The sequence below is a fragment of the Rattus norvegicus genome, chromosome 19 (genome assembly GCF_036323735.1).
Source record: "Rattus norvegicus strain BN/NHsdMcwi chromosome 19, GRCr8, whole genome shotgun sequence".
NCBI lineage: Eukaryota > Metazoa > Chordata > Mammalia > Rodentia > Muridae > Rattus > Rattus norvegicus.
The window spans coordinates 59419122-59439442 of NC_086037.1; the positions used below are offsets into that span (position 1 = coordinate 59419122).

General features: G+C 44.3%; 1 protein-coding gene and 1 long non-coding RNA gene across 9 annotated transcripts in view; both read left to right on the plus strand.

The window, feature by feature from the left end:
• Positions 1-20321, plus strand: part of Wwox (WW domain-containing oxidoreductase) — a 930922-nt gene that overhangs the window by 80720 nt on the left and 829881 nt on the right. The window lies entirely within an intron of this gene.
• The window catches only part of LOC134483378 (uncharacterized), a 32175-nt gene continuing 14594 nt past the window's right edge, over positions 2741-20321 (plus strand). Inside the window, exon 1 of the long non-coding RNA XR_010060250.1 lies at positions 2741-19928. This is a non-coding gene — a long non-coding RNA (uncharacterized LOC134483378). The remainder of the gene's footprint in view (positions 19929-20321) is intronic.

Consider the following 20321-nt stretch of genomic DNA (forward strand, 5'->3'; position numbering starts at 1 on the left):
TAGTCTTTGGGTAGTGGCTTAGTCCCTGGAAGCTCTGGTTGCTTGGCATTGTTGTACATATGGGGTCTCGAGCCCCTTCAAGCTCTTCCAGTTCTTTCTCTGATTCCTTCAACGGGGGTCCTATTCTCAATTCAGTGGTTTGCTGCTGGCATTCGCCTCTGTATTTGCTGTATTCTGGCTGTGTCTCTCAGGAGCGATCTACTTCCGGCTCCTGTCGGTCTGCACTTCTTTGCTTCATCCATCTTGTCTAATTGGGTGGCTGTATATGTATGGGCCACATGTGGGGCAGGCTCTGAATGGGTGTTCCTTCAGTCTCTGTTTTAATCTTTGCCTCTCCCTTCCCTGCCAAGGGTATTCTTTTTCCTCATTTAAAGAAGAAGTGAAGCATTCACATTTTGATCATCCGTCTTGAGTTTCGTTTGTTCTAGGCATCTAGGGTAATTCAAGCATTTGGGGTAATAGCCACTTATCAATGAGTGCATACCATGTATGTCTTTCTGTGATTGGGTTAGCTCACTCAGGATGATATTTTCCAGTTCCAACCATTTGCCTACGAATTTCATAAACTCGTTTTTGATAGCTGAGTAATATTCCATTGTGTAGATGTACCACATTTTCTGTATCCATTCCTCTGTTGAAGGGCATCTGGGTTCTTTCCATTTTCTGGCTATTATAAATAAGGCTGCGATGAACATAGTGGAGCATGTGTCTCTTTTATATGTTGAGGCATCTTTTGGGTATATGCCCAAGAGAGGTATAGCTGGATCCTCAGGCAGTTCAATGTCCAATTTTCTGAGGAACCTCCAGACTGATTTCCAGAATGGTTTTACCAGTCTGCAATCCCACCAACAATGGAGGAGTGTTCCTCTTTCTCCACATCCTCGCCAGCATCTGCTGTCACCTGAGTTTTTGATCTTAGCCAATCGCACTGGTGTGAGTTGAAATCTCAGGGTTGTTTTGATTTGCATTTCCCTTATGACTAAAGATGTTGAACATTTCTTTAGGTGTTTCTCAGCCATTCCTCAGCTGTGAATTCTTTGTTTAGCTCTGAACCCCATTTTTTAATAGGGTTATTTGTTTCCCTGCAGTCTAACTTCTTGAGTTCTTTGTATATTTTGGATATAAGGCCTCTATCTGTTGTAGGATTGGTAAAGATCTTTTCCCAATCTGTTGGTTGCCGTTTTGTCCTAACCACAGTGTCCTTTGCCTTACAAAAGCTTTGCAGTTTTATGAGATCCCATTTGTTGATTCTTGATCTTAGAGCGTAAGCCATTGGTGTTTTGTTCAGGAAATTTTTTCCAGTGCCCATGTGTTCCAGATGCTTCCCTAGTTTTTCTTCTATTAGTTTGAGTGTGTCTGGTTTGATGTGGAGGTCCTTGATCCACTTGGACTTAAGCTTTGTACAGGGTGATAAGCATGGATCAATCTGCATTCTTCTACATGTTGACCTCCAGTTGAACCAGCACCATTTGCTGAAAATGCTATCTTTTTTCCATTGGATGGTTTTGGCTCCTTTGTCAAAAATCAAGTGACCATAGGTGTGTGAGTTCATTTCTGGGTCTTCAATTCTATTCCATTGGTCTATCTGTCTGTCTCTGTACCAATAGCATGCAGTTTTTATCACTATTGCTCTGTAATACTGCTTGAGTTCAGGGATAGTGATTCCCCCTGAAGTCCTTTTATTGTTGAGGATAGCTTTAGCTATCCTGGGTTTTTTGTTATTCCAGATGAATTTGCAAATTGTTCTGTCTAACTCTTTGAAGAATTGGATTGGTATTTTGATGGGGATTGCATTGAATCTGTAGATTGCTTTTGGTAAAATGGCCATTTTTACTATATTAATCCTGCCAATCCATGAGCATGGGAGATCTTTCCATCTTCTGAGGTCTTCTTCAATTTCTTTCCTCAGTGTCTTGAAGTTCTTATTGTACAGATCTTTTACTTGCTTGGTTAAAGTCACACCGAGGTACTTTATATTATTTGGGTCTATTATGAAGGGTGTCATTTCCCTAATTTCTTTCTCGGCTTGTTTCTCTTTTGTATAGAGGAAGGCAACTGATTTATTTGAGTTAATTTTATACCCAGCCACTTTGCTGAAGTTGTTTATCAGCTTTAGTAGTTCTCTGGTGGAACTTTTTTGATCACTTAAATATACTATCATATCATCTGCAAATAGTGATATTTTGACCTCTTCTTTTCCGATCTGTATCCCCTTGATCTCCTTTTGTTGTCTGATTGCTCTGGCTAGAACTTCAAGAACTATATTGAATAAGTAGGGAGAGAGTGGGCAGCCTTGTCTAGTCCCTGATTTTAGTGGGATTGCTTCAAGTTTCTCTCCATTTAGTTTAATGTTAGCAACTGGTTTGCTGTATATGGCTTTTACTATGTTTAGGTATGGGCCTTGAATTCCTATTCTTTCCAGGACTTTTATCATGAAGGGGTGTTGAATTTTGTCAAATGCTTTCTCAGCATCTAATGAAATGATCATGTGGTTCTGTTCTTTCAGTTTGTTTATATAATGGATCACGTTGATGGTTTTCCGTATATTAAACCATCCCTGCATGCCTGGGATGAAGCCTACTTGATCATGGTGGATGATTGTTTTGATGTGCTCTTGAATTCGGTTTGCCAGAATTTTATTGAGTATTTTTGCGTCGATATTCATAAGGGAAATTGGTCTGAAGTTCTCTTTCTTTGTTGTGTCTTTGTGTGGTTTAGGTATAAGAGTAATTGTGGCTTCGTAGAAGGTATTCGGTAGTGATCCATCTGTTTCAATTTTGTGGAATAGTTTGGATAATATTGGTATGAGGTCTTCTATGAAGGTCTGATAGAATTCTGCACTAAACCCGTCTGGACCTGGGCTCTTTTTGGTTGGGAGACCTTTAATGACTGCTTCTATTTCTTTAGGAGTTATGGGGTTGTTTAACTGGTTTATCTGTTCCTGATTTAACTTTGATACCTGGTATCTGTCTAGGAAATTGTCCATTTCCTGAAGATTTTCAAGTTTTGTTGAATATAGGTTTTTATAGTAAGATCTGATGATTTTTTGTATTTCCTCTGAATCTGTAGTTATGTCTCCCTTTTCATTTCTGATTTTGTTAATTTGGACGCACTCTCTGTGTCCTCTCGTTAGTCTGGCTAATGGTTTATCTATCTTGTTGATTTTCTCAAAGAACCAAGTTTTGGTTCTGTTGATTCTTTCTATGGTCCTTTTTGTTTCTACTTGGTTGATTTCAGCTCTGAGTTTGATTATTTCCTGCCTTCTACTCCTCCTGGGTGTATTTGCTTCTTTTTGTTCTAGGGCTTTTAGGTGTGCTGTCAAGCTGCTGACATATGCTCTTTCCTGTTTCTTTCTGCAGGCACTCAGCGCTATGAGTTTTCCTCTTAGCACAGCTTTCATTGTGTCCCATAAGTTTGGGTATGTTGTATCTTCATTTTCATTAAATTCTAAAAAGTTTTTAATTTCTTTCTTTATTTCTTCCTTGACCAGGTTATCATTGAGTAGAGCATTGTTCAATTTCCACGTATATGTGGGCATTCTTCCCTTATTGTTATTGAAGACCAGTTTTAGGCCGTGGTGGTCCGATAGCACGCATGGGATTATTTCTATCTTTCTGTACCTGGTGAGGCCCGTTTTTTGACCAATTATATGGTCAATTTTGGAGAAAGTACCATGAGGAGCTGAGAAGAAGGTATATCCTTTTGCTTTAGGATAGAATGTTCTATAAATATCCGTTAAGTCCATTTGGCTCATGACTGCTCTTAGTCTGTCGACATCTCTGTTTAATTTCTGTTTCCATGATCTGTCCATTGATGAGAGTGGGGTGTTGAAATCTCCCACTATTATTGTGTGAGGTGCAATGTGTGTTTGAGCTTTAGTAAGGTTTCTTTTATGTACGTAGGTGCCCTTGTATTTGGGGCATAGATATTTAGGATTGAGAGTTCATCTTGGTGGATTTTTCCTTTGATGAATATGAAGTGTCCTTCCTTATCTTATGACTTTTAGTTGAAAATTGATTTTATTTGATATTAGAATGGCTACTCCAGCTTGCTTCTTCTGACCATTTGCTTGGAAAGTTGTTTTCCAGCCTTTCACTCTGAGGTAGTGTCTGTCTTTGTCTCTGAGGTGTGTTTCCTGTAGGCAGCAGAATGCAGGGTCCTCGTTGAGTATCCAGTTTGTTAATCTATTTCTTTTTATTGGGGAGTTGAGGCCATTGATGTTGAGAGATATTAAGGAATAGTGATTATTGCTTCCCGTTATATTCATATTTGGATGTGAGGTTATGTTTGTGTGCTTTCATTCTCTTTGTTTTGTTGCCAAGACGATTAGTTTCTTGCTTCTTCTAGGGTATAGCTTGCCTCCTTATGTTGGGCTTTACCCTTTATTATCCTTTGTAGTGCTGGATTTGTAGAAAGATATTGTGTAAATTTGGTTTTGTCATGGAATATCTTGGTTTCTCCATCTATGTTAATTGAGAGTTTTGCAGGATACAGTAACCTGGGCTATCATTTGTGTTCTCTTAGGGTCTGTATGACATCATTCCAGGACCTTCTGGCCTTCATAGTTTCTGGCGAGAAGTCTGGTGTGATTCTGATAGGTCTCCCTTTATATGTTACTTGACCTTTTTCCCTTACTGCTTTTAATATTCTTTCTTTATTTTGTGCGTTTGGTGTTTTAACAATTATGTGACGGGAGGTGTTTCTTTTCTGGTCCAGTCTATTTGGAGTTTTGTAGGCTTCTTGTATGTCTATGGGTATCTCTTTTTTTAGGTTAGGGAAGTTTTCTTCTATGATTTTGTTGAAGATATTTACTGGTCCTTTGAGCTGGGAGTCTTCACTCTCTTCTATACCTATTATCCTTAGGTTTGATCTTCTCATTGAGTCCTGGATTTCCTGTATGTTTTGGACCAGTAGCTTTTTCCGCTTTACATTATCTTTGACAGTTGAGTCAATGATTTCTATGGAATCTTCTGCTCCTGAGATTCTCTCTTCCATCTCTTGTATTCTGTTGGTGAAGCTTGTATCTACAGCTCCTTGTCTCTTCTTTTGGTTTTCTATATCCAGGGTTGTTTCCATGTGTTCTTTCTTGATTGCTTCTATTTCCATTTTTAATTCCTTCAACTGTTTGATTGTGTTTTCCTGGAATTCTTTCAGGGATTTTTGCGATTCCTCTCTGTAGGCTTCTACTTGTTCTCTAAGGGAGTTCTTCATGTCTTTCTTGAAGTCCTCCAGCATCATGATCAAATATGATTTTGAAACTAGATCTTGCTTTTCTGGTGTGTTTGGATATTCCATGTTTGTTTTGATGGGAGAATTGGGCTCCGATGGTGCCATATAGTCTTGGTTTCTGTTGCTTGGGTTCCTGCGCTTGCCCCTCGCCATCAGATTATCTCTAGTGTTGCTTTGTTCTGCTATTTCTGACAGTGGCTATACTGTCCTATAAGCCTGTGTGTCAGGAGTGCTGTAGACCTGTTTTCCTGTTTTCTTTCAGCCTGTTATGGGGACAGAGTGTTCTGCTCTTGGGAGTGTAGTTTTTCCTCTCTACAGGTCTTCAGCTGTTCCTGTGGGCCTGTGTCTTGAGTTCACCAGGCAGGTCACTTGCAGCAGAAATGTTGGTCTTACCTGTGGTCCTAAGGCTCAAGTTTGCTCGCGGGGTGCTGCCCATGAGCTCTCTGCGGCGGCAGCAACCAGGAAGATCTAGGCCGCCGTTTCCGGGAGTTTCAGTGCACCAGAGTTCCAGATGGCCTTTGGTGTTTTCCTCTGGCGTCCGAGATGTGTGTGCAGAGAGCAGTCTCTTCTGGTTTCCCAGGCTTGTCTGCCTCTCTGAAGGTTTAGCTCTCCCTCCCACGGGATTTGGGTGCAGAGAACTGTTTATCCGGTCTGTTTCCTTCAGATTCCGGCGGTGTCTCAGGCAGGGGTCCTATCGCTCCTGGGCCCTCCCCCATGGGAGCCCAGAGGCCTTATACAGTTTCCTCTTGGGCCAGGGATGTGGGCAGGGGTGGGCAGTGTTGGTGGTCTCTTCCGCTCTGCAGCCTCAGGAGTGCCCACCTGACCAGGCGGTTGGGTCTCTCTCTCACGGGGTCTGGGAGCAGAGAGCTGCTGCAGGCCGGGATCCGCGGGTGTGGGACTTCCGGTAAACACAGGACGTGCCCGGTCCTAGAGGAATTCTGCCTCCGTGTGTCCCGAGCTCACCAGGGAGTTTTCTTGCAGCAGAAAAGTTGGTCTTACCTGTGGTCCCGAGGCTCAAGATCGCTCGTGGGGTGCTGCCCACGGGCTCTCTACAGCGGCAGCAACCAGGAAGATATGTGCCCCCCTTCCGGGAGCTTCAGTGCACCAGGATTCCAGATGGCCTTTGGTGTTTTCCTCTGGCGTCCGAGATGTTAGTGCAGAGAGCAGTCTCTTCTGGTTTCCCAGGCGTGTCTGCCTCTCTGAGGGTTTAGCTCTCCCTCCCACGGGATTTGGGTGCAGAGAACTGTTTATCTGGTCTGTTTCCTTCAGGTTCCAGCGGTGTCTCCTGATGAACATTTTATCACGCATTTTATTGCACTTTTTGGAATGACAAATACAAGTTTAAATGTTACTAAAAATAAAGTCAGGAAGAAGGAAAAGAGGAAAAGGTATTGGCCAAGTCAGGAAACCATGCACTAGTCTGATGCCTGGCAATCCAATCAGTGGCCATCTAAGAGAACCATAACCCCATTAGTCGAGCCTTACTAACCTGAGTAGGAAGTACCAGCCTGGAGTCCTGGAAAGAGCCATCCAGATTTATAGCCTATCCCAGTTCCTCTAATCGAGGCTGTTTTCTCCCCTGATGCTGTAGTCAATCAGTAATTAATTTGAAATCCAAAGTTTCATTAAGTGTTATTGAATTCTCTCACGCTGACATTTGGAGTGCTATATTTCTTTAAAATCACAAACCATTTTTCATACTGTCGTTGGCGTATTTTAGCAGGGGAGGCTGCAGCTCTCGCATAAATGACCCAGTTTTCTGGATGTTTACTTGACTGTCATTAACTGATTATTCTCCCCTTCCACTTCATTGCATCCTTGTTCTTTGCCAGTGTTTTGAAATTGTATTTAAAACATCATCACCGCATGTGAATCCTATCTAAAGTATAAATAAATTTAACTGGGCGAGCTATTTCCAAAACAGTGCCAGCCCTTTGAAGGCCTGGTCTTATGCAGCGCAGTGTCCTAAGACTTCCTGTCAGAAATGGGTTTGGGATGTTGAAAGCGTGGCCAGGACTGGGGGCGAGAAGACAGAAGCACCATATGGATATACCGACATAGAGGCGTAGAAGAGGAGACGCAGACCGAGCCAGAAGGAATCAGGCATGGTTTGTTTGTTTCTCGGAGGGTGAATGAAAGCAAAGATACTTTTTATGATTCAACTTGAGTTTGCTATATGGTGGAAGGTCACTTTTGCAGGGGAGTTTTGTTTGAAAAGTGCCCTGTGGACTACCTAAATAATATTTTTTTTATGAAAAATTTTTAGCTGAAAAGATTTTTTTTCTCAAGGTTACAAAGGTCTGGTTTCTCTTCGAAACATTGGAAGGAAAGACAAGGATTTGCTAGCCCGGAGTAGAACTTCCTCCATCTTGGGTGAAGTGATGCTCACTCCGTCTCTTCCGTATGTCGGTTCTGTTTTACCAGCCAGCCGTCTTCCCTCTTTAAATATCTACTCTTCCCTTTTTAATGTGCACTTATAATACAGTACATGAACATCTTATTTAATTTTCTTATGTGTTCTTCACTGTCCCCAGAGGGATGCCTTCTGAGTTCTTATGTTGTGATGCTTGGGACACAGAGCTCTGTGTACCCAAGCAAGGGCTCTACCACTAGCTACCTGTATATGCTAGGAAGGGCTATACCATTAGCTCCCTTTCAACTTTGAATTCTGATAGAGAACTCTTTTGACACCATGACAGCAGGCCTCTGGTAAACATTCCCTGACATGCCGTGGGCGTGAACATATCTATGGCCTGGCTAGAGGCTGAGTTTGTATCTTTTGCTCACTGGGGTCCTATTGAGCTCCCCCATACATGCTTCTCCAGTTACCTCAAGCTGGTCAGGGGCGTCGGCCCTCTCTGTAAGTTGCAAGCAAACTGTCCTACCCCACAGACGTTCTGACCCTTAGTCTAAGGAGTCAGCTTGAGCATCATGTCCTGTGTGAGACTTTTCTCGTGTGGCTGACCTACAGGAACTCAGTCCTTCTCTAAAACTGACAGGGGCTCCTGTGTGGCAATCAAACCATGCCGTTGGCAAGCAATAGAGATGTGACTTTATGACTCTGTGATCCAGCCCCGGCTCCCCTATCACTGCTAAGTGATGGTCACTAAGTGACCTCCCAGTCATGTCTCTTCAACGGTTGGTTTCGATGCTGTGGACACTTTCCAGAGATCTCCACAGAACATGGTGCAAGCAACGACTTGAAACCAAAGCATTTGAGAGGAAGAGGCAGGAGGAGCAGCAATTCAAGACTGTCCTCAGCTAGAGAATGGCCAGCCTGGGCTCTGTGAGACCTTGTCTCAGAATACAAGACCAAAACAAATTGGGAGAGAAATAAGGACTGAATTCTACTCCAGATAAGTCATCCTGCTTCCCTTTCCTTGGCCTCACAAATGCAGGGTGCAAGCTAAGACGAGAGAGGTGGCATTGCCACGCCAAAGCTGCCTTTTCTTAGGCACACCCTGCCTTGGTGTGGTCCAAGCTTGACTCTTTGTCTTATCCTAGCATTTATTTTCCAGCAGGATGGAGGCAGATGGAATTTACCGTGAGGACTTCTCAAATCTTTACATAATAACCCCTGAAGACAGTAAGAAAAAAAAATAGTTTAACCGGATGATTGTACCTCTTAACCACATCTGTAATGAAACTGAATGTATTGTTAGCTGGTTAAAATATTCCATTAAGCAAGGAGGTAGGCCTACCTTACGGTAAATACACTTAAGTGTTTATAGTACATTTCATATTTTACATGATTTCCTTTATAATTCTGCTTATCTTTTCATTTTAATTCCCTGGAGGACATATAAAAGAACCCCTAAAGAGAGTAATTACTGCTGCGCTTTTTAACCAAGGCTTCCTTTGCAGAGAGGAATCTGAGCTGCTTTTTAAAGAAGGCCGGTTTTTTAAATAAAAATGCAAATAAGCCTCTTTGTACCCACATTAATTACCCACCTAGCCTCTTATTACCATGTTTGTATTGTTTGCAAATACTATTTACAGTCGTGTGGAAATTAACATTACTGGTCCTAAGGAATGATGGTGGTGGGGAAGGTTGTGCTTTGGAACCAATTAGGATGAACCTTGTCTCCACAGACACTCTGGGGGAAAGCGCAGCCTTGCCGTGTCAAATAATAGCATTAGCACCGACTGCATGGGCAGAGCATCGTAATTATATTATTGGCCCTATTTTGCTTCTGCAACGAATTTCATCGCCTGCATTGTAAAATCAGCAGGCAGCGAAGTTTCTGCTAATGATTTAATGTGCTCTCTGATCATTTTGGACAAAAGTCACTGGGACATCCACCAGGGGGTTTCATCACCCCCACTTAACCACTGCCTGGCTCGAGCCCTGTAAGTTGGAACACAACACACTTCTTAATGCCCTCGTCTTTTAGTGGAAGCCTTCCTCCATGATATATCACTCTGAAAAGAGATCATACGGATGAAGGTTGGGGTACGTGCCCTGCAGAAAACCAGAAGTTCCTGTGCGTTTCAGCTTAGCCCCATATTGCTTCAAGCCCTAGGCCTCTGGGGTTTACTCTGACACAACATTCACAGGAAGCAGCTTAACGGATGGACGGGATGGCTCTTTTAGCTCACGGTTCAGAGGGCCCTGTTCATCACGTCAGGGATGACATGGCGGTGGGAGTATGTTGGTCTGTGGTGTCTTCTCATAGCCCCCAGATCAGGAAGGGAACATGTGACTGTCAAGCTTTAACCATCAAAGGCTCAGTGTGGTGATACACATCTGCCAGCCGTACCTCTCACCCTCTGTGTTCCTCACGAAAGAAGGTCATCAGCTTGGAAACAGAAGCTTCGACATACGAGGCTGACAGGGAATTTCACACCCAAACCCTGACAGCCGCCCTGTCATCTATAGTCTCATCTGCAGAAGCGAACCAAGGCATAACTGGGAAAGAAACTCAGCCCCGGTTTCATAGCTTTCAGGTGGCAGAGGCAGGACCCAGCCTCAGGGGCTACCTGATGGCAAAGTCACCTGACTCATGTGTAACAGTTCCTCATCGGACCTGACAGCCAGCCTCAGTGTGCACGCAGCATCTGGGTGACAGTGTAATTAGCCCTCTGCACAGGTCTAATGTTTTGTAGTATATTTTTTTCCCAAGTCACTGATTAATGACTGATGTTTGTATTCTATAATTAAAAAATTTTTTCATCAAAACACCGAGGCATAAAACATTAAAATGTTTCCCACCCGCTTTGATGTTTGTTTGAACATGAGCTTAATTATGTTGCTATAAACACGGTCCTTTCCTTTCAGAAAACACTCGTGAATAATCTGCTGTGCCGTGCGTGGAGAGCGGTGTCTTCTTCAGCACTTGTCCAAAGGGGAGGAGGGGCAGGAACATAGAGCTCTGACACCCCTCAGTGCCCCACCTGTTTACAGACACCATTTGATTTAATCCTTTAATAACCTTCTGGAAGGATCGTCACTGTCTCCACTGGGTCAGTAAGGGAAGTGACAATGGTGACACATGCTGACTGCAGGAGGAGGGGAGCAGCGTGCCCGAGGCCATGTTCCCGATTCCTGGGCAGAAGCAGAATTTGAAAATGGAGCCCATTTGTCTCAGCCATGGGCAAAGAGCTGTCATGGTCATGCCCCAAGTTGCCTCCCTACTAGCACTTTTTCTTTTCTTTTAAAAACTTTTCTTCTTTTTCTTTATCTAGCAAATTTGTAGTTATTGTGATGTGAAAGACAGTTTCCACCCCTTTTGTCTAAAACTGTTGTTTCATTTCTTTCCTCAAAACTTTGTTAGTTTATTGTATTTTATGTGTACATGTGTGCGCGTGTGCGAGTGCACTTTATTTTATGTGTAAACCCTGAGTGTATGTGTGAGTACCACGTGTACGGGAAGAGCTGGAAGAGCATATCATACCCTAGACCTGGAGCTGTAGGAGGCTGTGAGCTGCTTGGTGTGGGTACTGGGAACCAAGCCCCAGTCCTGTGTAAGCAAATGCTCTTAATTCCCGAGCCATCTCCCCAGACCCTAGATTGTTGTTTCTCAGCCAGAAAGTTGACTGTCCCTGGCAGCATTGGCTGGGCAGTTTTCTCCCCCACAGGTGCCCACATTCCTGCCCTCCAGTCCTGGGGTACCACATCCCTCCTCAGGTTGATGCCTTTGTGGGGCTCTACCCAAGCCAACCCTGCAGATGGACAGCGGGAGCTCTTCTAGAACCTGCAGTTTCCTGCAAATGCCTCTTGTTTCCTTCACAAGTGTTTGTAATTAGTGACGATGGGGAATCAAGGGACTCAGAAGGGTAGCCAGAGCGAACAGTTATGTCTTCTCACCTTCCACGATTGTCCATGACGTCCATTCAACCCAGAACCGGGAGTGGGCTCGTACAGGTACTAGCGAACAAACCCATCTCGACGTTTTGTGGTTGTCAAGCGTTTGGCCACCCCTCTTCCCTATCCTAGTGTGTACAGTGCCAGCTGATGTCACGTCAGGCACTGGCGGCTCTTGCTGGGAAGGACTCCGGGTTAGCTGATCTGTCTCCCCAGCAGTATTCCAGCTGTCTCTCAGCAGGCTTTCTCCAGTGTCCATTTTTGCATGGAATAGGTCTGTATACATACATTTATCATATGCATGTGTAAATATTTATGTTTTGGTTTTTGCTTATAAATCTCCTGACAAGACCTTTGCATGGTAAGAGGAGGCAATGGATATGCCAGACTCTCCCACTGGTTCAGTTTTAGTTTTTCTTCCTAGTATTTGTTCGAACCTATGCCATGGCATAGGAGAGCTTTTAGGGATTGGCTCCCTCCTCCTCTTATGTGGTTTGGGGATTAAGCTGGGGTTTCCAGGCTGACAAGGCTGGTGCCTTCGTCTGTGCTTCTTCCTCTCAAACGTCTGTTCCATGGACTTCCGCACCGCCATAGACATAATATTTACATCCTGTTCTATAGCTGTGATTAGACACCCTGTGCATTACCTGTGCATCGATTGCTAAAGAGGAGAGGTAGAAGATGAGAAAGCCAGTGTCCACACGATGTCCACACACATTTTATTTTATTTATTTCATTTCACATGGACCAACAAGTGTGGTTAGCCTTCTGTTTCATTTCTCCATGAGCGCTTGAGTGGGTGGCCCTCAGAATCCCGAGGGAAACTGAAGCTCACCTGGGCCCTTTCTTCTTATGCTCTGTCAGTTGTTGCCCTCGTAACATGGCCATTGTTCACTGGAGGCTTACAGGATGTAGGTCTGAGTGTCCTACACGCCACTCAGCCATCCACTTCAAGAGTGACCTCGGCGGCCATTCTTATTTTCTGTCCCATGTTCGAATGCCGTCCCCACACCACCAAAAGAAATAAAATGGGGGAAGTCTCGATTGGGCTGAATTGTAGACTGAGGACCTCTCTTCTCTCCTGACTCGGTCTGGCAGCCGATGGCATCTGTGTATGTACACTTCAGTGTCAATGGTCATCAACAGACTAAGCAGGCTCTAGGAGGGGCTGATGAACGGCACGAGGGAAAAACATTAATTTACACAGACAGAGCCCTTTCCTAGCAGGACAAAGTTAATTACTAAGACCAGTGACTTAAAGAATGTCACCAGTGACCAGGTAGTCAGCATATAACCAATTTCCACTTTCAGTCCTTCGAGATGGCAAGATAATATATTCTTAATACCTCCCCTCTTAAGTTATGAGCATCAACCAAGAGATTTCTAGGGCTGGATCTCATGTCTGTGATGGAACTGGGCAGATGGAGCAGGAGTTTTGGCCACCACATCCTTCTGCACATGATAGGCTGTTTATCATTGTAAATGATTGTATTTATTTATTTATTTATTTATGCGTGTACATGTGCATGTGTGCATGTGAGTGTGTGTGTGCGCGCGCGCGTGTGTGTGTGTGTGTCTAGGATCCTGAAGTCAGAAGCAGTATCTGGATCCTCTGGAGCTCGAGTTACAGGTGTTTCTGAGCTGCCCAGGGTAGGTGCACGCACCAAATGCCACTGCTTTCTACAAGAGCAATAAAGACTTTTTTCTTCCTTCTTGGAAATCCACCATATTTATTATCTAGTCATGGCTCCTCTCTCTATCCACCTCCTAGCTCCCCATTATCTTCTCTCAGAGGTCACCCTAACGGCTCTGAGGGTTTTGAAGAACGGACTGCTCTACCTGCGTCTAAGTTGGCAAAGGAAAAGGGTAGCCATTAGAATGCCCCGGAGGAGCCTCTGCGAAGGAGCTAGGACAAAACATAGCAGAGAACAAGGAAGGATCCAGGCCCTATGCCCGGCAGCCATTTGATGAGAGCGTGCACCCTCGGAGCTTGCTCTGTGTGTGAGCGGATGCCATCTGTAACGTAACACACAAAAGTGAGGCAGCGACGCTCTAATTCCTACTCGGAGTACAGTTGGGGAAATGGTCGGGCTCTTGTGCCCTTATTTGATGAAGAGGGACAGGAAAGGAGACCTTCCAAAGGACCTTGGGAGACGTTGTCATATGCTTTAGTGAGACAGCGATCTCTGCCACTGTCCACTTCAAAACGTCCACCCTAGGGAAGGCAGTAGGCTTGACTTAAGAGCTTGCTATGCTTTTTGCTGGCCAGCATTTTCAGCAGTTGGCCATGGGGGCTCCTCAATTACAGCCCTGTAGGGAGCATTGTGACTAAAGTAAGTCGTGTCTAGTAAGGTGCAAAGCAGAACCGGGCAGCTGCCTGGACCACGCACCAGAGGTGCGTAAGGCCCGTCAAACGGTCTTCTCTGTATCAAGATTGACGTAAAGTTTGTCTGATAGATCAAACTATGCAGTCATACTCCAGCATAGGGAGTGCATACCTGGAAACACTGTAGGAGAAGTCAGGTACTGTCCCATTGGCAGTACCCTCCTAGCAGTCACTTCCTCTGTCTGTGTGCCGGATGTGCTGTCCAGTGGGTGTGGACACTGTGGGGCAAACCTGAATGAAATCCAGATGCTATTTGTTGAGGTTAGAAGTGGACAAGGAAGCATCTCACTGACAATCGAAGAGAAATAGAATCCCGTTAGCTTTTTGGTTTTGTTTTGTTTTGTTTGGTTTGGTTTTGTTTTGTTTTAAATGAGATTATCCCACTACTCGGCATCCTGAATAATTTTTCCAGACTCGTGAGTTTGATAATAAGGTATCTGCCAGTCTCCTTTAATCAGGAAATGTGGGCAGTAAGGGTGTAAAAAGATATATCACAGTGGTAGGAAGCTGTCTTGCAGAGAGAGACAGCATCCCATAGTTGGTAAATACAGTTTTTAATCTTTTAAAACTTGGCCTCAGTATTCAAGGAGAGAGGCCTGTTTTTTTCCTCTGTTGCTTATAGACACCGCCGTACTGATGGGAGCCAAGGTTTTGTCCTGTATCTGAGCAGCATATTTTTTTTTTTTCAAGAAGAGAATCATTATCGAGGAATAATTGTCCAAATAACATCTCATTGTGGTATGTGGCATAATGTCTGAGGTTGTATTCCCTCAAATTGCTAATGAAACAAACTAATCATTCAAATCCTGGTTATTCTTTCTTAGTGGGTGTTTAAAGCCACGTAGTAGCCAAAATTAACTTTCCATTTTTTAATCTACCATGAAGGCCAGTTGAAGATCTCATCGTCAGGGCTCATGTAGGCTTCCGAGGGGCCTCTGTCCTCTGTAACCTTTCTTTATTAGTTAGTCTATCTGTGTGAGGATAAGCCAGAGGCCTTGCTTGTCCACATTTCCACTCGAAAGTCAGAAGGAGATTTTCCCTGTGTGTTGACTCTCCTCTCTGTAGACTGGACGCTGGTTAGAGTCTACCCCAACCAAGAGCACAGGTGACAGCCCGCAGTTATAGGACGTTTCGGGAGATGGCTAACAGTCTCCTGACTCAGTCGACTCTGGAGGGCAAGGAGGAAAGTGTTCAGCCATTTAAACCTTCTGACCTCAGCAGTATAGGCCTTCAAGTGTGAATCCTGAATACCCAGAGCTAGCAAACACTCTTAATGGCCAGTCATCCCTCCAGCTCACTAGTAGGTTTTCTAGAATCTCTCCCCATTTTGTATTCTCTTGGATGGTTTCCCATGACTGACTTGAGCAAGCTGGGTTCATTTTTGTCCCACTCACACTGCACAAGCACCTGGGCTGACTTTGTATCACGGTCGTCTCAAAGTGTGAGAAAAGAAGGGAGAAAGGGAGGGTCAGTGGGATGGATGGACAGACGGAGTTGGCAAGCAGGCAAACAGAAGAAAGAAGCAGCCTCGTGTAGCGGCACGTGCCTGTCATCCCAGCCCTCTGGAGGTGAGAGGATGGAGGTTGGTCTGAGTTCCGATGAATGCTCTTTGAGCTACAAAGCCAGTCCCTGTCTCAAAAAGATTCTCTCAAGGCACGAGCCTCAGTTTCCCATCGTTCACAGTGCACTCCAGTCGGCAGCCCAGCGCTGCTGTGGGGGACAGCCAGTACTGTGGACGTGCTCAGCCAACCTGATGTACTGTGGCCCATCTCAGAGTTTTCATTACCACCCTTATTATTGCTGAGTTCCTCTTCCAGGCACTTGGCTCCTAAGGTGACCACATGGGGCCTGCCCTTCCTCCACGGTGTCTCATAGTTAATCCATGGACCGGGAGATCCCTCTTCAACATGCACGGCCCCAGGGAAGCTCTGTTGTCAAAAAGGGCTGGATTAATTTTCCTGTGCAGTGGCCTTTGTCCAGGAGGGCCTGTCTGTTTGTTCAGGGAATCACTGGTTGTATCCTGGACCTGCCCTTTGGCAGTATGGTGCGCCAAGTGGGAGCACTAGGCCAGCATGCATTTACTCTGAGAAAGCAGGTAGCACTACCACATTTGATTCATGCAATCAAACATTCATTCCGATTTTATTTGTGCATGGGTCTAAGTGCACCGGGGACAGCAAACAGAAGGGAAGCCCAAGGTTGAAAGATAAACATTGACTCTTGCCTTCCAAACGGGCAGTAGTCTTCCATTCACAGAAGTAATTGTGAGGGAAATTGGGCCAGAAGCTGCTTTGATCACTGCTGGGTTTTAGTCTCGTACTCATTAGCCCACTCTTGGATGGAAGTGATGGACTATTGAGAAACACCCGAATACAGTGTTTTTATCATCAGACATTAAAATGTGCCTGTTAGTGTGACAGCAGAATCCGTTTCTCCCGTGCTTATTGAAGTAGGTGGGGACGGGGTCTTAGCTCTGATTGGATGTGTGTCTAGAAACGACAGTTCTTTATTGAGCAGGCAAATTAATATATCACCATCACACAGAGAATGTTGGGAAGGCTGAGGGTGTAAGGAAAAGTTATTAAACTTACAAGAATATTGAAAGCATGAGAAGGCATGAGAAGGCCATATTAACGATTTGAACTTGATTATTCTGACTGTATTCTAAGCCCAGACTGTTGGAAGAAAAAGACGCAAGATGAGAAATGTTTGACAAAGTCAAGTTAGCATCAGGCTGAAATATATGGAAGCAGTGTGTATCAATAAAACATTTTGGTCCTTTCTGGAAGAGGTGCCAGCCGGGCCATGCCAGCCAGGCTGCTTGTGGTTTTGAGTCACCATTGGCTGTTTGTGGCTTTTCTCACTCCAACCCCTCTCTGGGAATTCCTCTGACACAGTCTACAATTTCCCCCACAACCTTGTGCTTTATTTTCTGAACATTTGCTAGCTGCTTTCTCTTAAGACCCGGCTAAAAATTGGTAACGAGTCCTCTTCTGACAGGGTCCCCCCACTGAGACCCGGCGGCTCCACATTGGCAGCTAGAAGAGGCTTTGGGTAACCTGCTTCCTTCCTGTCTTCTGTCCAGGTTGGGTTTGGTTGGCTGCTCCCAGAGTCTTGCTGGCCCAGTGCCGTTTTGTCTAGCCATTGTCACACTGAGGCTTCTGGTGTGAAGGAGGGTCTGTTCCTCCGATTACACCTTATCCTTCTATTTTCCTTCCCACCCTGGGATGTAACTGGTTACGTTTCTTATGTTCAATGGATCTGAAGATTATCCATGTTGAACTATAAGGTGTTGGAACATGGCTGAAATCAACAAGCCTTCAACCATAAAAAAGACTTCTGCACTTTAGTCAGAACCACAACACTATTTGGGAAGGAAATTTAACTCAACTCAAATACAGGAATACAGTATTATCTGCAATAAGGCCTCACCCCATTCTCCATCTCTGTAGTACATCCCCCTGTTTTAGAAAGGGTCCAAACTATCAGATATATGCCATTTATTGGATTATGCATTCCCCACTGAATTCCTGAAATACATCAGATGATCCTGGAGCAAACATCTGGATTTTAGCAATTCTAAGTGATGTTGAGAGTGTCAAGAAGGAATGGGGCAGATGGGACGGCTCTGCCAGAAAACTGCTTGCCCCGTAATCTTGAGGGAAGCTGACTCTGCATCTCCCAGTTTCCCCATAAAAGCTGGGAGTGATGGCGTAAGTTTGTAACTTCTGTGCTAGTGTTGGTGGTCAGGCCATGGGCATAGATAGATCCTCAGAACTTTTGAGCCAGCCAGTCTAGCAGAATCATTGAGCTCGTAGTTCAGCAAGAGAGCCTATCTCAGAAAATGAGGTGGCCACTGAGTAATGGAGACTCCGTATGTTAGTTTTTGGCCTTTATATGCTGGTACCCATCCCCCAACAGTGTCAGAAAAAAAAGAAATAGAGTGTGTTTGTGGCATGCCAGCACATATACAAGTTGGCCATCATGCACAGAAGGGTTTTGAATCCTGCTAGGAGACAGTAGAGGGGCCTGGGGAAAGCTGCTTGTGTGCATGCACAGGTGTACATGCACTGGATCTTGAGGCCAGAGAAACCTAAAGGGGATGACGCTAAAGTTTTCAATCTGTATGACTGATGGATGTATGTGTCTATTTTTCTTAACAATATGCGGTACATGGAACTTCCAACTTCCAAACTGATGGATCCACAATAATGTGAACATTAATTTTTATTTTTTCTTCATAATATGGATGAGCTACTTACATAGATTTCATTAATCAGCCTCTTTTCTAATTACTGTCAGGTACGACATTACCATAATTCACCTTTCCCATGTCTACGGCAGACATCACCAATCAATCACAATACCGCCTCCCCCTGACTATTGAGTTCTGCATCTAAACTCTTAACTCATATGTCAGTAGTGTATCATCAGGTGTTTGAAACTGCTTTTTCATCCCTTTGCCAAACAGGGAATTTGGTCTCTGACAGAGATTCTATGTCTAACAATGTTTTTAGTTGTGGTCAATCCAAGCATGGTAAAAAAAAAAAAGTAATTAGAGAAGTGAATGCCTCCTTGAAAAAAATATGTTTTTCCCTATGGGGATCTAAATTCTTTGTATTATAGCTGTTACTACAGTCAGGAAGGAAGAGAAGGAGGAGGAAGAGAGCCAGGAGGAGGAGAAGGAGTCTCTGAAGTAGGAGGAGAGTCAGAAAGAGGAGAAGAGTCAGAAGGAGGAGTAGAATCAGAAGGAGGAGGAAAAGAGTCAGAAGGAGGAGGAGGAGAATCAGAAGGGGGAAGTAAATCAGAAGAAGAGGAGAGTCAGAAGGAGAGGAGAGTCAGAAAGAGCAAGGGAATTAGAGGAACAATAACAAAATTGTAATTGTTATTTTGAGGCCCCTAACATTAGGAACTCTTACATTGGCTTCACTTAAGGCTTTACCTTGAAGACATGGGAAGAACACTGGCAGAAATTTCCACATCACTAATGTCACACATTTATGTTTTCTAGCAGGGCTAGGATGGTGACTGTGTTTCAGTAAAATAAGTGTAGGGTTTCCTCCTCCATTTTACTCCAGTGATGTGTAGGGGCTTATCGATAAGTTCTCTCTGTGGATCTGTCAGAATTGAGCATTGAGTGAGAAAGTGTGGTGTCAGAAAATCTGGGCACCTTCTTCATCTCTCAGAACAGTTCCGAGCTCTGCAGTATTCCTAGGGCCCTATTATAGATGGGTCAGGGAGCTCTCCGAATGTTTAGGGAATATACATCCAAGGTCATGTGATTAAAATGGGGCAGAAAATGCTTTCAGAACATTCCAGTCTTTTCTGTGTAAATTCAAAGTAGTGAGGATGATATTTAATAATATGTCCCAGTTAGTGAGGATTAAACATATTACACAAATTAACAAACAAACTCATCTTCACTGTTTCCGAGAGATATTTTCCTCACTGTCCTTGTTTCGTAGGTAAGGAAACTGAGACATGGCATTCAGTAACTTCTCTCTGTTTAATAAATGAAGCAGTTGGGATTAATCCCACATTGTCTGGCATCATTGATTATCTTTGTTAGATATCAATACTATATCGCCATTGTCAATTGTAATGCTCTAATGGTTGTTTCTCTTTGTATGTGATTATTTCTGTAGATTGGCTAGTTCCCTGTCTGTGGCTATGCTAGCACACTCCAACCACAAACGACTTAGGGCAGGAAAGGGTTAACTTGGCTAATACTTCCTGGTTGCAGTCCATTACTGAAGGGAAGTCAGTTGAGGTAAGCCCTCAAGCAGCTAGTCACCTCACATCTGCAGCCAACAGAGAGACAAACAGAAAGACAAACAGAAGAGACCCATGCAGCCTGCTTGAAGATGGCCAATGCTCAGCTGGCTGGCCCTCCACATTCACATACAGGTCTGAACCCTGTCCTTGAAAAAGCACCGCCCACACTCAGCGTGGGTCCTTCTGACTCCTGGGCCATGAGGCCGATCCCCATCCCCGCCTGTACGCCTGAAGGTTAGTCTGACCTGGGTGGTCTCTCCTTTGAGAATTCGCATCCAGGTAGTATCAAGCTAAGTTCAAACAAACCAGCAGAGACTGTGCTTAGGAGTTGTTTGTTTAACACATCTACAGCATTTTCCCATTTCTGATATATCTGGCCTATATTTTCCCCTTGAACTGGACCAAGTAGTGTTTTCTGACAGACCTGATTTGGGGAAGCTCATTGTTTATGCTGGTGTCCACTCTGTCCTAGCAAATCTTACTTTGGGACAAGCACTTGGCATTTGTGTGGAGCACACTTTCTTCTGCCTGGCCTCAGAGGCTCTTTAGCTGACCAGGGGAGATATAGCTGGGCAGCCCATTCATGGGTTTTTCCAGTTTGGTCCAGTTTGGTCCAGTTCAGGAATG